The following is a 14172-nucleotide window of genomic DNA, read 5'->3' on the forward strand; positions in this document are numbered from 1 at the left end:
AAAGGCTGTTTGCTCCCTTCCAACATCCTAAAAGCTTTCAAGTTGTAGTTTTTCCTCTCTCACATTTTGAAAGACGAAGCACGAGGAACATATATTATATTCGAATTAAGAAAATAAGATTCCTTCTATTTTTGCCAAGAAATTAAATATATTGCTTTTGTGTGGTAGACTAAATGAGAAAATATGGTCATTATTCTACCATTAACATGTATTTTCATGATCACTATTAAAAGTGACAATAGCAATTTTCAATCATTTGAGAAAGCAGAAAAATCTGAAATCACAGTGATTCCTGAGCAGTGACCTTTTCAATTAAATGTCTCTCTCCAATGAAATAACTGAATGCATTTTTTAAAAATCCCCTGAGATATCCCAAACTGCATGTTTTCCAAAGCTTCAAAGTGAAATTATGCATGTTCAACAGAAAAATCATGTACTAATTAATATATAACAATTTTGGTAAATTATATAATTCAAAAAGCACAAAACATTTGAATTGATGTTACTCCAAAGAGAAAAATAAGCAAGTTATTGAAATAAATGAATAACTATAAATATCCCAAATGACTCATAAAATCTATCTTGGCTCAGCTATATAACTTTCTTCAATCCCTTCTCATTGCTGTTTCTTCCTATGATTCTAAAGCAAGGTGCTTGGAATGCTAATATACATGATTTGAAAATATATGAACATTTCAGAATAAAAGCCTTGTGGAATAGGTTGAAATAAGCAAAGGAACAGAGATTTCTTATGATTTCTTAAGCCCTGACAGGGTTAAAATATATCAGCATTTTCCAAGAGATGGGGAACAATATATTGTATTTCCTGAAATTTTTTGACCAAACCACCCATCCAAGCTTCCATGGACCTTCTGTTCTGGAAACCACACACGGGAAACTGAACTATGGCAAAAAGGAACGAATTTGCTAGTAGCAAAGTCAGAGATCTTCCCAAACAGAGGATAATTAATGAACAGATAATAAACATTAGGTGGAGAATAGCTGGTCTACAGATTCAATATCCACTTCTAATTGGATTTTTGATAAGGCACTGTTTTTATTTTAATTTTTAAACGGTTGTCCTTATTACTCCTCTAAAAAATAACCTTTTTATGTTTTTTTAATAACTCTAATGCTTTCTCTAATGTTCTTTTAATACCAGAAAGTATTTGTTGCAAATAAAAATTGATTTTTATTATCATAACAATCAAAAAGCACTTGATTTCAATTTATTTCATTACTACTTCACTTGGGTCAACACATTCAAACAGTATAAAATCTGCCAGTTACAATCTGGCAACACATGTACATAATTTGACTCACAAATTCTAAAGGCTTAAGCACATCAGTCAGGAATGATTGAGCAACTCATGCTTTCTAACAAAGCAAGGTGCATATTTGACTTTTACTTTTGTGTGTTAGGCACCAATCAGTCCCCACAGTAGTGGACTGTGACTTGAGAAATAAACTATCACCCACATGACACTGATTGTTAAAAAGCTTTATGTAATTTACTTGTCCCGTCTATATTTCCAGTTTCTGGCTTGCTGAATAAGAAAAAATCACTTTGCCAATATCTCCTCAATAAGCTGACAGCACTGAGATAATATTTTTAAATAGCTTGACCTCCACTGAAGAAAGAAACTCTATGACCAGTTGAAACTGAATTCTATCCACTCTGATGCCAGTTTCATGGGACAACGATACTAAAAGCTAATGTGTCAACGTGAAAAGTGTCGTACCATGTAAGACAACCTGCATAGAAGACAATTTATCTTACAGTGCCTTCAATTAACTGTGTCTAATGATAACAAAAACGATGAATTAAGTATTAGAAATATTATTTTAAAACTATACCACAATTTTAGGGGCTAGGGTTGTAGCTCAGTGGTTGACCGCTTGCCTTGCATGCGTGAGGCACTGGGTTTCATCCTCAGTACCACATAAAAAAATTTAAAAATAAAATAAATAAATAAATAAATATTTTAAAAATAGTTTATTTTAAAAACTATACCATAATTTAAATAAATATTATAGGATTATAACTACTATTGCAATTCTGACCCTATACTAAACAAATCTTATATTTTTTGAGCATAGAAATCATAAAAGAATTACCATCAGGATGCTAAGGAAGTGATGCATAAAACCTCATCATATTCCTTTATAAATTAGTCAAACTCCAGTTATGGTTGTTTCCCATTTTATTGTGCTTTCCCCAGTAGACACTTCAATGTTACAAGTAAAATGTTTCCCTGTTTTTACATTATTTTGATATGTATACATTCTATTTTATTTTCTTAAATTCTATTTGATCTCAAATTTGATTAAAACAAAATTATAATGATAAAGAAATTTCCTTTTCTAAAAATATCCTGCTGATTAACGTTAAGTCTTAAGTCCTCGTAACATGAGGCAGAACAGAACAAGAGCTTTCATTCAAGTTATGATAAAGTAGATGGTGCTCACATATTGTTTCATTTAGTAAATATTCATTTATTATGTAGTATGAGCTGCATAATGTTCTAAATTCTCGGAACAATTTTATGAATAAGCCAGGTAAGGTGCTGAAACGCTAATAGACCTATGATCTGGAAAGTAAGTGTGTGTGTGTGTGTGTGTGTGTGTGTGTGGTATTAAAAGTAATATAAATGTGATTCTGCAATCTGTGTATGGGGTGAAGGTGGGAGTTCATAACCCACTTGAATCAAAGTGTCGAATATGATATGTCAAGAAATTTGTAATGTTTTGAACAACCCACAATAAAAAATTAAAAAAGAAAAAAAAAGATTTCAAACAAAAAAAAAGTAATGTAAAAGAGGCTGCAAGCTATTTATGTTTAATAAAGGGAAGGAATATAATAATAAACTTAGGATTTGTATGTTCTCAGGACCTATGACAACTAGCAGCTTCAGAAAACTAAAGCAAAGCCTATAAGCAACCTTTATCATGAACACTAAATAAAAGTGACTCAATGGTGTATTGATTTTATTGAGCACTCTTCTTTGTACCCCCCTGCCCAGATATACACACAGACAAGCATGCACACATAAACAATCCAATCTCCTTACAATGCTTTATTAAAGTGGCCAGTAACACATTAACCAGGCTGACCTGCCTGAAGAAAATGACACTGATTCTAGAACTTCCATCTTCAGTAAGGAGCAATGGTCTATAACAATATTCCTAAAAATAAGATTTTAACATTGTAGGGATTTTAAACAAACAAAAAGCGTACCAAAAGGAGCAATGCAGCAAAAAATTTAGGACTTAAAATTTTCAAACTCAAATCAATGTCATGGCCATTTGGTTTTTAAATTCCTTTCCCCCAAACTAAAGTCTACATTATTGGTGACTGCCTAAATAACAAAAACCTCACGTGATACCCACAATGACTAAGTAGAGATCCTAAGCCTTCAGCTGTTACAAGTTATGGCTTGTTCACATCAGAGTTTTATAAAATATCAACTGCAAGTGTCAACTAGATTCATAACATGGCAAAATCCAGGACAATTATAGAAATATCTTAAAATTAACTTATACGTATCACTTTCTACAATGTAGGATTCAATGAGCTAATATTAATGGACTACAAATGAAAGGTCCCTAATTAGAAAACCAAGTAGCATCCCAACTTCTCAGATATTTCCTACTGATGACTTCAACACAGGAACACAGAGAAAGGCAAGTCCTCAGAAAAAGAAAGATACACTTAAATTTTCAAGTTAAATATTTGAGCAAGAATTTCAATTGCCTTATTATTAATCCCATAATTTAGTTTATCCAAGGCTGGAGGTAAATGCTACTTGTGGTTTTGCAGATTTTGTTATAAAATTGTTTTGAGTCAACTGTATCTTTGCTTTTGTGTGTGTGTGTGGCAGGATTAGAAATACATCTGTTCTTTTTTTGAGCTCTCCTTTTGAGAATGTCACCCAAGGCATGTTTTACCTACAGTTCTGAGGTGAAAACAGCAACATTCCTTATTGAATACTACCCAAGTTCATGTCAGCTGACAGGTGCTGCCAAGCAGGGGCTTGTTTATTTTGGAACAGTGATGACACTGACAATAGCACTTGTTGAGTCCCCACTGTACATCACATTCCTTTATCAAATCGGGAGTTAAGACAGCAACATTTAAGATGGCAACATTTGAACTTGAGCACTGTTAAACCTTAAGTCATTCTCTAAGACATACTATTTAGTGAAACAAAACAAAATGCAGAATAGTGTGCATATTTGTACAATGTCATTTGCATGAAACAGGGGAAAAGACATTGCTTGTACATTAATTAACTATTGTACATATTAGACCGCCTGCCTTCAAAGGAGAGAAAATGGAAAGTTGGAAACAGGAGAGTGAGAATTTTACTGTTTATTCTTTTGTAAGTTTTGAAAATATGAACCAGGTGAGAATATATCCTCTTTTAGGCTTTTTCTTCCCAGAATCCCTTCTTCTATAAATCACATTATCTTGTCCCAATTTTAAAAACATTGCTGTTCCTTTAAAGCCTCATGGGTTTGTTGCCCTACTCCTTAAGACCCTGAGGCCAAGGACTTTGTGTTACTCCTTTTCAGGAGATGAATACTTATCAATACAATCAGATTCATATGAGTCTAACTTCCTCAGTTGCTTGCTTGCTGGAGATTTCCCACCATTCCACTGGCATCAGCAGTGAGGACGTGTTGCCTTCAATTGGTCCCAAGTTAGGCCTGGGCATCATTAGGTGTCTTCTAAGTAATTCTACTCAGCAGCCAATTAGAACCAATGCACAGTCCTTAGATACGCACTATCGGAGGTGAGCTTATTTTTCAATATCCACTTGCCTAGTAGCTTTAATGGAAGAGCACAGAATTTAATATCAGCCTTTAACGATTTTTCTCTACTGGTTATAAATAAATGAATTAAGATCAAGTACTAACAAGTACATGTACTGATCATTAAAATCCGACAATGGTAGACCATATAAAGGGAAACAGCTGGGTACAGTGAATCATTGTCTCAATTTCCTTATGCCTTCTTTTAAAAGCCAGACACCAAATTGTACATATATATCATGATTTACAGGCCACAGCATCCTACATGCAGCTGACCTTTCTCCATAGATGAGAGGATGAGCTCTGACATAGCAGCTCCTTGTGGGTCCACAGATCTTTGAAGACCTGAGAATTGTCTTCATCCCTATAGGAGAGGTTATTGACTTGTACTTCAGGGGAGTTCATGCATATTCTGAATTTTGTAAGTGTACATATGTTTATTTTCCTTAGGAGAAAAGTCAATAACTTTTATCAGACTCTGAAAAAGAGACTATAAACAAAAGAATTCAAAATAACTGAAAGCCTCCCTAATCAAAGATTTTGTTTGGCTCTGAGAATCAAATGAAGTGATGGTAACATCTGTTCAGAATTTTCTACACAGGACAGATAAGTCTCCTTAGGACTACTCATTTAACCCATTTTTTTCAAAGGACTACAAATATCCTCAACATGACAAAAATAAGTGATTCCTTAAGTCTCCAATCATTCTGTTATATTTTTTCCTCCCCTATTGCTTTGATCCTAAGAAACTGCTATTTTTATAAGTCAAACCAGTCAAATATCAAACATTTCACATTATTCAAATTAAAACTTCCTATCAGCTTACTACTTTGACAGTTCTTTTGTACCAGCCCCTTGCTGTAGGCCCCATAGAGATGTGACTTTTGGGGCTGGAGCTCTGACCTGTCTTCAGTGAAGAACACACTCTGGCTTCCAGGTCTGAGAAGGTAGATTTCTCCATAGCTAAAGATACAAGATTCTTTATGTATACAGTAGTCCACCTTGACCCACAGTTTCATCTTCCATGGTTGCAGCTATCCAAAGGCAACCACAGTCAAAAAACATTAAATGGAAAATTCCAGAAATAAACAATTCAGTAGTTTCAAATTACATGCTGCTCTGAGTTGCATGGTGAGATCTCATGCCACACCACTCTGTCTTGCCAGGGGCCATGAATCACCCTTCTGTCTATGCTGTGTACACAACCCACTTGTTAGTCACTTAGGAGCAGTCTCAGGTATCAGATAGATTACATTTGGGCTATTACAAAGCTTGTGTTCAAGTAAGAAGGTTGACAGTAGTCTAATCCCACATCACAATGCCTGTATCATTCACCTCACAGTGTCATCTCACATCATCACAAGAAGGGGAGTACAGTACAATAAGATATTTAAAAGAGAGAGAAAACACATTCTCATAACATATTTGACATTATGCCATTATTTTGTTACTGGCTGTTGTTAATCTTTTATTGTAAATTAAACACTATCATGAGTATTACATAAAGGGGAAAAATATAGCATATATAGGGTTCAGTACTATCCATGGTTTCAGATATTCACTGGGGGTCTTGAAATATATCTTCCATGAATAAGAGGAGGAGAATTATGTGTGTGTGTGTATGTGTATACGTTGGGGGGGTGGGGTAAAAGTTATGCGTACGCAGTGATCTGAATGTGTTTCTTAAAATCAAGTGCTGAAACTTTAATATCTAATGTAGAACTGTTGGAAAGTGGAATCTTTTAGGAGGGCTCTAACCTCATGAATGAATTTATCCTACTATTAAAAGGATTTGAAGACTCAAAAAAAATATTTGGGAATCAATCTAACAAAAGGGATAAAGGACCTCTACAATGAAAACTGTAGAACACTAAAGAAAGAAATTGAATAAAACTTTAGGAGATGGAAAGGCCTCCCATGTTCTTTGATAAGCAGAATTAATCTTGTCAAAATGGCCATACTAACAAAAGCACAATACAGATTCAATGCAATCCCTATCAAAATTCCAATGACATTCTTCACTGGAAAAAGCAGTTATGAAATTCACTTGTAAAAATAAGAGACCTCGAATTGCCAAAGCAATCCTTAACAATAAAAGCAAAGCAGGAGGCATCACAATTCCAGACCTCGAATTATACTACAGAGTTATAGTAACAAAATCAGCATGGTACTGGCACCAAAACAGGCGTGAAGACCAATGGATTAAAATAGAAGACACAGAGACAAACCTACATAAATGCAGCTATTTGATGCTACGCAATGGTGCCATATGCTGGAGAAAAAATAGTCTGTTTAACGTATGGTGCCGGAAAAACTGGAAATTCATATGTAGTAGAAAGAAATTTAACCCCTATCTCTCACCCTGCACAAAAGTTAACACAAAATGAAACACCTAGGAATTAGATCAGAAACCCTGCACCTGCTAGAAGAAAATGTAGGCCCAATACTCCAACATGTTGGCATAGGAACTGACTTCCTTAATAAGACTCCTCAAACACAAGAAATAAAATTTAAAAATCAAAAATTGAAATAGCATCAAATTTGAAAACTTCTGCATAGCAAAGAAAACAATTAAAAGCATGAAGAGAGAATCTAAAGAATGGGAGAAAATCTTTGCCCTCTGCTCTTCAGATAGGGTGTTAATATCCAGAATATACAAAGAACTCAAAACACTCAAAACCTAAATAAATAAATAAATAAATAACCCAATGAATAAATGGGCAAAAGAGTTAAAATGACACTTCCCAAAAGTAAAAATACAAATGCTCAACAAATTTCTGGAAAAAAGTTTAACATCTCTAACAATTAGGGAAATGTAAATTACAACTACATTGAGATTTCATCTCACTCCAATCAGAATGGCAATTATAAAGAATACAAGTAACAATAAATATTAATGAAAATGTGGGGAAAAGGTACACTCATACACTACTGGTGCGACTGCACATTAGTGAAACCACTCTGGAAAGCAGTATGAAGAATCCACAAAACACTGGGAATAGAATCACCATATATGACTCAGTTACCCCACTGCTTGGTATATATCCCAAAGATTTAAAATAAGCATTCTACAGTGATTCAGCTACATCAAATTTTTAGCAGTACAGTTCCCAATAGTCAAGCTATTGAACAATCCTAGATGCCCTTCAACAGATAAATTGATAAAGAAAATGTGTTATATCTACGTAATGGAGTCTTAGTAATAAAGAAGGACTTATGGCATTTGCCAATAAATGAATGGAACTGGAAACTGTCATAGTAAGTGAAATAAGCAAGACCCAAGAAGTGAAAAGTCAAATGCTTTCCCTGATTTGCAGAAGCTAATCCAAAATGCGGGGAGGGCGGATAAAATAGAAGAAAGATCAGTAGAGCAAATGAAGGGAATTGAAGGGGAGGGAGGAGGGAAATAAATGGAATGAATCTGACCTAATTTCCCTAGGTATATATGTGAATACACCATAATGAATCTCACCATCATGTACATCCACAAGACACTAATTAAAATTTAAAAAACTAAAGTAAATAGCAGAAAGATCAGTAGAGTAGAGGGAAGGTAATGGGGATGTAGGAGGGGAGGGAAAAGGGAAGTATTGTGACTGAATTAGAGCAAACTGTTTTCCATGCTTTTATAATTACATCAAAACAAATCCTTATGTTATGTATAACTAAAAAGAATATATACTTTAAAAAAATGGGCTTGAAGGAGTGGATTTGTTCTCTCTTCCTTTTTTTTAGTTTTATTGATTTTATTTTTTTTAAATACACGACAGCAGTTCTTATTACACATATAGAGTACATATAGAGTACAATTTTTCATATCTTTGTATAGAGAGTATGTTCATGCCAATTCATGCCTTTATATATGTACTTTGTTTTTTTTTTGCATTACAATTATTATTACACATATATGCCACAATTTTCATATCTGTTTATATATAAAATATGTTGACACCCAATTCAAGTCTTCATATATGTACTTTGGATAATGATGTCCATCACATTCCACTGCCCTTGCTAATCCCCTGCCCTCTCTTTTTCCCTCCCATTCCTCTTCCCTATCTAGAATTCATCTAACCTCCCATGCTCCCCCTCCCTACCCCACTATGAGTCAGTCTCCTTATACCAGAGAAAACATTCGGCATTTGTTTTTTTGGGGATTGGCTAACTTCACTTAGCATTATCTTCTCCAATGCCATCCATTTACCTGCAAATGCCATGATTTTATTCTCTTTTATTGATAAGTAATATTCCATTGTGTATATATGCCACATTTTTTTATCCATTCATCCACTGAAGGACATCTAGGTTGGTTCCACAGCTTAGCTATTGTGAATTGTGCTGCTATAAAATTGATGTGGCGGTGTCCCTGTAGTATGTTGTTTTCTCTTGCCTTTTTGCTGTTTGCCATATGAGGACACAATGTTCCTCCTAGAGCAAACTTGCCAGGATGTTCATCCTATACTTCCCAGACTTCAAAACTATAAGAAATAAAAATCTATTCTTTTCAAATTACCCAGTCTGTGGTATTCTGTCATAGCATCACAAAACAGACTACGAACAGTGTGTATCTATAACTATCTAGAACTATCCCTTTTATTTGGTTCTTGTCTATCTTTTTGCAGCTGTGAGAGTTTACCATATTGGGCCCTGTGATGAGACTACTGCACAATGAATAAGCCATTGTTTCCAACTAGGTGATGAGTCTATCTGTCCCATGAAAAAGTTGTTTACCTCTGGAAGTATGAGTGTCAAGCAAACAAAGCATAGCACTGGATTGAGCAATTCCACACACCCTGTACTGAGCTAATAAGGAACTCTGACATATTTAGTATTCTCAGTAGTCAGAGCATTTATCCCTGGTAGTCGGTAGTTCACAGCTTTAGTAGGAATGCTTTTGCCTCTGAGTTCTTCTGCTACTCTATACTAAAGGGAAAAATTAAGATTTTTCTTATTCATAGTGATGAGTGAGACTGCTATATATAGAGAAATTAATGGCTTCTTGCTTTATTATACTACCCAACTTGTACCCAGGAAGTTCAGTGTGGATATTCTATACCTGAGATTACAAAATGTCTATTCCTCCACACCTTCCAACCTTCAAACATGTTCATATTTTCCCCATGTTAAAACCCATACACACACACACAAACACACACACAAACACACACAGAACAAGCCTTCCTATGAAATTGCTTTAACAAAGATGGATGATGACACCATCATCACCTCAGCCATTTTCAACCATTCTTTTGGGTTTCTCTCTGCAGCGCTTGCATAGTTGAATTGTCCTCTTTGGGAAAACCTTCTCTCCACTATTCTTCAGCACATCCTGTTCTTCTGATACTCCGCCTCTCCAAATTCTCATTCTCAGTTTGTATAGCTTCTCTTCCCAGTCTCAAAGCTTTCCCAAGTTTCTATTCTTAATTTTCACTTCTCTGGGTATCTTGATCACCTTGAGGACTTAAATTATTAGAACTTCTAATTCTGAAAGTTTTCTCAGCTTCATACCTGACTTTCCAGTATGTGTTATGTGTCTGAGTATCACCTTGAAATTCAACATTACCAAAATCAAAAGCACTGAGTCCTTCTCCACCAGGCATTCTTCCTGCTGCAGTACTGTGGTTGATAACTGATATGATATCAATGGTCCCCACTGAAGAAAACACCTACTTTCAATTCCATTTTCACCTCTTTCCTGCAGAATCCACCTGACACCCTACAATCCTGCCTTCCCCCTTCAGGTTCATATTACTGATTCCCTGTTTCTGGCTATGTATCTTGTAGTACTCAACTCAACTCAAGCCAAAGAACCTTATTTCAAATCCCAAATCCATCACCCTTGTACCACGGGTATAGCTACTGAATGTCTCCGATCCTTAGTGGCCACAGATACAAAAAGGGAATTCAAAATATCTACCTCAGATGTTTATAGTTAGAATTAAGACTTCTAAGTGCTTTACATACATTCAACCAATAATAGCAATAAGTATGATTTTCTTTTACTCTCTCATCCACAATTTTTTAAAGACTAGTGGACAGACTTTTTGAGCCACAGTGTGATAATTCAATGTAAAGTATTTTTTTATAGGCGATGACCCACTTAAATAGAACTTTTTATAATTTCTACACAGTGTAAGAGCTTTCTTATTTAAGCAGTGTCTTGATATTTTTGCTATCTGCTCTTCATATCAATTTAAATCCTTGACTGTATAGTCAGCTCTTTCAGTGGAAGGGCCATCTCTGACACTTATTCTGTTTTCTGTTCATCTTTGAGAATGATGTTGAGCTCACAATAGGTTCCAATAAATATTGTAGGTGGAGTTATGACAATAGCTGCATGTTCTTGCTCCAACATAAGACACAGACACATGTAGAAAAATGTAAACTTAAAAGTAGATATCTTTGAACTACTAGCCATGTGAGAAATCTAAAAGATACTGGCATCAGCTTCATAATCTTTTCCATTTGAAAAGATTTATATAAAATTATACAGCCAAATCACAGTAATAACTGAGTTATCAGATTTCTCATTCCACACATTCAGAAAAGCCTATTGCTGTTACACCAGATTAAGAAAGGAAAAAAGAAAAGTTCCATTTCATGGGAGGGGAAAGAAGATCTATGAAGTTTCCTATTGAGTGAACTAGTTAGCAACCATCACAGCTAGTGGCTTAAAAAGAAGCAAGATATCCCTGTCCTTGAAAAAGGAATAAACAAACTAGTGAAATCAGTTAACACTTGAAAAAATGAAAAATTCCTGGCAAGAGAAAATGATTATATATACTTAACTTTAAGGATTATCTGTCAAAAGTATCACATAAAAATAATGTAGAAGTAGTTATCAACTTCAGTGATCTCAAAAATGAGACTTTCACACTTGGAAATGGCTCAAATTTTATATGTAAAGTAAATAAGTATATGAAGTCATCATGAATATGTGAGCACCATTATTGTATTTTATTAAAATATGTGTGCATATAAACAAATAGATATTTCTTCAAAGGTTTTAAAATGTCACATACACCATCCCATTTGATTCCTGTCCAAATAGAGGATAACACAGAGTTCATTTTCATGCTAATCTTTTCATAAAGAAAGAAAAGGCGGAGTTATCTAAACTCTCTATTCCCTGTATGAACCCTTGAAGAGAGCATGAATAAGATTATTAAGCTGAATATTTTGAAGACTGCCAAGAAACACATGCAGTTTAAAACTAGTAATGAAGCCCATCAAAAAAGATAGAAGTAAAGGTTATTAATGTTTGGATAATGGTGAACCATCAAATGTACTGTATCATTCACAGATGAAAGGCTTCAAGGTCATGCTTATTTCCCTCACAAGTTCTACTCCTAAGGACAGACCCTTGAGGGGAAAGACCACTGGGCTATTTTCCATATCTGCTCTGTATTCTTCAAAGTTGGTAGTAGCAGGATCAACACATCTCTGTGGGATGATTCCTTTGCCTGTGCTTAGAAGAGAATTAATGGGCTCCAAAGGGAGATGCCTCCAGTGCTCTGATGACTGCTGCAGTGTGAGGACAAAGAGACTTTGAGAGAAGAAATGAGGAGGCTCTAAAAATCCAGGCATTATGATAGTTGGTGTGTAGGCCAATGAGTGGTTGGTGCTCACATTTTAGAATTCTATCTTGGAAAGAATAAACTGTATTTTGGAATAATGACAGTAGCTTATAATATCCAGAATTAATTATTCTAAAGGCTTCTCATGGATTAAAAATTTGAATGTCATATATGAAAGAAATTATTAGTGTTGATATTTATAAAGGAAAGAAATGGAAGCAAAGCAGGTAATTAGATGGTCTCAGGCCACATGATTAATACATAAAAGTGTCAGAAATCATACGGCTGTCTTAAGTACTATGAAACTTTCCTTCAGTAAATACATTTGAAAAATCAACATCAATAACTAAAAAAAATGGAATGAAAATTTTTGAGTTGAAAAATTAGAATAAGTTGCCAATTACTGTATTTATTCTAGAAAAAGGAAAACAATACAGAAGATTCACAGAAGTGAAAACTGGGAGAACATGAGTCAACCTTTTTCTGGTAAAGATGAAAAAATGGATTCCCAAAGTAGTTGAATTGTCCAAGTCATATAGATAGATACAGGCAGAGCAAGATAAATAACACAGATATTTGTATTTCAGGTCCAGTGATCATGCTTCTATACCACAATTCAGAATCTTAAATCTTCTTTATTTCTTAAACCAATTTATTGTCTAAGAAGGCAAGAGTCTAGTATATACCATCAATGTTAATTGTTGAATTATTAACAAATAGCCATCTATCCTGGTAAGTATAAGTAAGAATACCTAAGAATTTGTTGAAATGACTTGCATATCAAGCATACAATTTGAATTGCCCAAATAATGTAAAATGAGAGGAAGCTTTTATTTATTTACTTTTGAGGACTTTAAAGGAGGCTGTTATTACATAAAAATGACAATTGCCATATCAATACCAAGTCTACTAACCAATTTAATTCTAAGCTAGATTTAAGGAGAACAGTAACCACCAACATTCTCTTCTGAAACTAGGTAATAACCTAGCCAAGGATCAACAGTACCCTGGTTTCTTGCTTTACCCATAGCCTTGTTGTGGAAGCCTGGGTTCCACAGCATTATGAACCTGATACGTGCGTACCAGACACACAATTCTACACTGGTACACAGCAGTAAGGAGAAAGGCAGGACCCAGAAGGACTTATTTACCCTTGAGAAGCAGTGTTAGTTTGATTTGGGAGATGGCAAATTGTAAGAGTAGACAAATACTAAATAGAAGGCAGAAGCCTGGAGGCACATCTGTGTATAATCACTATTTGATGAAACACAACACTATGTGTTTAGACATTAAAGTTCCTTTATTAAAAGATGGCATTGTTCTTGTTTGGATTATAAGTTTCCCCCAAAGACTCACGTGTTAAATAAAGGCTTGATCCCCACCTGATGGTACCACTGAAATCTATAGGAACCTTTGCGTAGGGGCACCTAGTGGAAGGAAGTTAGGTCATTTCTATATTTCAACAGGTCAGTCCAGTTTGGCTACCATAATGAAGTATTTTAATATGCCCAGTTTAATTAGTGAAAGTAAATCTTTGTCTATAAAAATATAGCCCATCTATGTAAATTGTCATGAAGACCTCTGATACAAGAGGAAATTAAAATTAATTCTCCTCCTAGAGAAAACAAAATCTTTACCTATCAGTCAAGTTATTATTTTTCTTGATATCTTCATTCAGGCATATATTTAACAAATGCTTATTGGGAAATGAATGTGTGTGAAGAATAAGATTAGGAGCTGAGAATTGATGCTAAGCAAAACCGGACATGATTACTTCCCT

The 14172-nt window shown here is 34.7% G+C and overlaps 1 protein-coding gene across 2 annotated transcripts in view; it reads right to left on the bottom strand.

The window, feature by feature from the left end:
* Positions 1 to 14172, bottom strand: part of Acss3 (acyl-CoA synthetase short chain family member 3) — a 180322-nt gene that overhangs the window by 81279 nt on the left and 84871 nt on the right. The window lies entirely within an intron of this gene.

Source organism: Marmota monax, unplaced genomic scaffold, assembly GCF_021218885.2.
Source record: "Marmota monax isolate L192 unplaced genomic scaffold, Marmota_monax_Labrador192_F-V1.1 WCK01_AAM20220418_F8-fsc00146, whole genome shotgun sequence".
NCBI classification, from domain to species: Eukaryota; Metazoa; Chordata; class Mammalia; order Rodentia; family Sciuridae; genus Marmota; species Marmota monax.